Source organism: Oryctolagus cuniculus, chromosome Y (assembly GCF_051225735.1).
Source record: "Oryctolagus cuniculus isolate XC-2025 breed Fujian yellow rabbit chromosome Y, ASM5122573v1, whole genome shotgun sequence".
NCBI lineage: Eukaryota > Metazoa > Chordata > Mammalia > Lagomorpha > Leporidae > Oryctolagus > Oryctolagus cuniculus.
Window position 1 is genome coordinate 12,917,516 of NC_142889.1, and position 2,916 is coordinate 12,920,431.

The following is a 2,916-nucleotide window of genomic DNA, read 5'->3' on the forward strand; positions in this document are numbered from 1 at the left end:
TGGCCGCCACGGCTGGCGCACTGTGGCCGGCGAACTGCACTAATCTGAAGGCAGGAGTCAGGTGCTTCTCCTGGTCTCCCATGGGGAGCAGGGCCCAAGGACTTGGGCCATCCTCCACTGCACTCCCAGGCCACAGCAGAGAGCTGGCCTGGAAGAGGGGCAACCGGGACGGGATCTGGTGCCCCAACTGGGACTAGAACCTGGTGTGCTGGTGCCGCAGGCAGAGGATTAGCCTATTGAGCTGTGGTGCCAGCAAAGTGAATAATTTTTTAAAGTGAAAGAGGAAAAACAGTTTAGAAGAAATCAAACAATAGTAATTTTGTAATTAAATGCCCGAACTTAAACTTGAACTTATGTAAAAGTTATTTTTGTTGTAATCATACAGTTAACTTCTGAAGGCACCTAGGTCCTTTTGCCAGCTTTGGCTGTCTCAGACACAGTCATACTGATTACCATACACTTGAACTATCTCTGAAGGAGAAAACTTACCTGTCTCTTGATTCTGATCTGTTTGTGAGCCAAGAACAAAGAAGCAGCTTCATTGTAAGAACTTTGACATTTTTCCCCAGATATTTGAAAGTTATGATTTTTAAAAATACTATATTTTTTAAAGATTTATTTATTTGAAAGGTAGAGAGAGAGAGGTCTTCTATACGTTAATTCACTCTCCAGATAGCCGCAATGGACAGAGCCGTGCTGATCTGAAGCCAAGGGCCAGGAGCTTCTTCTGGGTCTCCCATGCAGGTGCAGGGGCCCAAGGACTTGGGACATCTTCTACTGCTTTTCCATGTCATAGCAGAGAGCTGGATTGCAAGTGGAGCAGCCAGGACTCAAACCCATGCTCATATGGTATACTGGCGCTGCAGGTGGCAGCTTTACTCTCTATCCCACAGCTCTGGCCCCCCAAAATACTATGCCTTATAATTCATTTATTCCACACAGACTTATTATGTGCCTACCATCTGCTGAGCACTGTACAAACTGCTAAAGTTTAAAATTAAATTAGGCCCTTTTTTCATTTGGCAAGGATGAGGAAGAGCTAGATGATTACAATGCAAGAGAATCAGTAGTTATCACTGGGTGTGATTTATTTTTAATCTATCAGTTAAAGCCAGTTTAAAGTGTATTCTTGATAGCCTCCATCACTTTGCATTTCCTTGAATTAAATGCAAGAGAAGAGTGTTTGTGGGGTGATAGGTTCACTGGAAATTGTACATTATTCTACTATCCATGTTATAGCTTTCTGCAATGCATATGGATCCTGGATTTCATTGTTTGGCATAGGGTTGTCACCTAGCTAGGTGCTATGTTTGGAATGTTTGTCCCCCAAAAGTCATGTGTTGGAATTGTAATCCCCAAAGTCAGACATTAACAGTGCTGTGTAGTGTGGTATTTTGGGAAGGTGATTGGATTTCAGGGTTCTGCTCATGGAATGATTCATCCATTCATGGATTCATGTTTTATCAAGGGTGTGGCTTTGTTAGAATAGCAAGCTGTCTTTGGCATGCTGGTTGTATCTGGCCATGTGATCACCTAGGTCACCCTGGAACTCAGCCATGAGTCCTTACTGAATGTAGCCCCATGACCTTGGACTGCTAGCCTCCAGAATGATAAGAAGCAAATTTACCCAGTCTTGGGTATTCTTTTTGTCTGTTTATTTGTTTTTTAATTTATTTGAAAGGCAGAGAGAGCTTCCATTGCCTAGTTCACTCCAAATGCCCACAACAGCTGGAACTGGGAGTGCTGAGGCCAAGAGTTCAAGAATTCCATCTAGGTCTCCCAGTTTGGTGGCAGTTCCCTGTGGATTTGGACCATCATCTGCTGCTTCCCTGGCACATCAGCTAGAAGCTGGAAGAGAAGCAGAGGAGGTAAGACTGAAATCAGCCCTCCAGAATGGGATCCAGGGATTGCAAATGATGGCTTAACCCATTGTGCCACAGCACCAGCTTTGGTCTTGAGTATTCTGTTACAGCAGCAGAAAACAGACCAACACATCAGAGGCCAACACAATTTAAAACATTTTAAAAACACTTATTTGAGAGACACAAAGAAGACACAAAGAAGAACGAGCTACACTCAGAAACACAGAAACACGGCCATCAATATGAAAGAAGGTAAAGGAAGAAAACCTACCAGTAAAAGAGCATGGGAAGCTCAAAGCATATACTAGAAAATATCTCTGGGAAAATGGCAGGGCAAAGTCACTATGTATCAATAATCACATTAAACGTTAATGAACTCAACTCTTCCGTTAAAATACACCGATTGGCTGATTGGCTTAAGGAACAAAACCCAACTATTTGTTGCCTACAAGAAACACATCTCTCTAACAAAGATGCAAGCCGACTGAAAGTGAAAGGTTGGAAAAAGATATTCCATGCCAACAGAAACCAAAAAAAAGCAGGTGTAGCCATATTAATATCAGATAAAATAAGCTTTAATACAAAAACTGTTAAGAGAGACAAAGAGGGGCACTACATCATGGTATTAATACTGATCTCTCTGGGGCGCTAGGAGCGAGCAACAGTACATGTGCTCAAGCATTCTTTCCACACCACTGGATGCACACAGCAGCTGTGATGGAGCCACCTGAACTTCTCCACAAAGTTTGTTTTTCCTTGTAGTCTAATACTTTCTGTTCTTTCCCTGAAGACTCAGGTTTTAAAAAGCTTTTTTGGGGGAATGGCGTCTTGCATTCGTAGTTTTGATCATTATGACTAGAACATTTTTAAAGGCCTCCCCAATCTGCATCGTGTACAACAAAAAGGCTCTATAGTACTTCCATAATGGTTTGGAGCCCAGAGTCCTCAAATTGCTGAAGTTCAAAATCATGGTCTCAACAGTTATCAGCTGCTTTGATCTTAGATTCCTTTACCCTCAGTTTGCTCATTGCAAAATGGGATTGTTGATACAAAT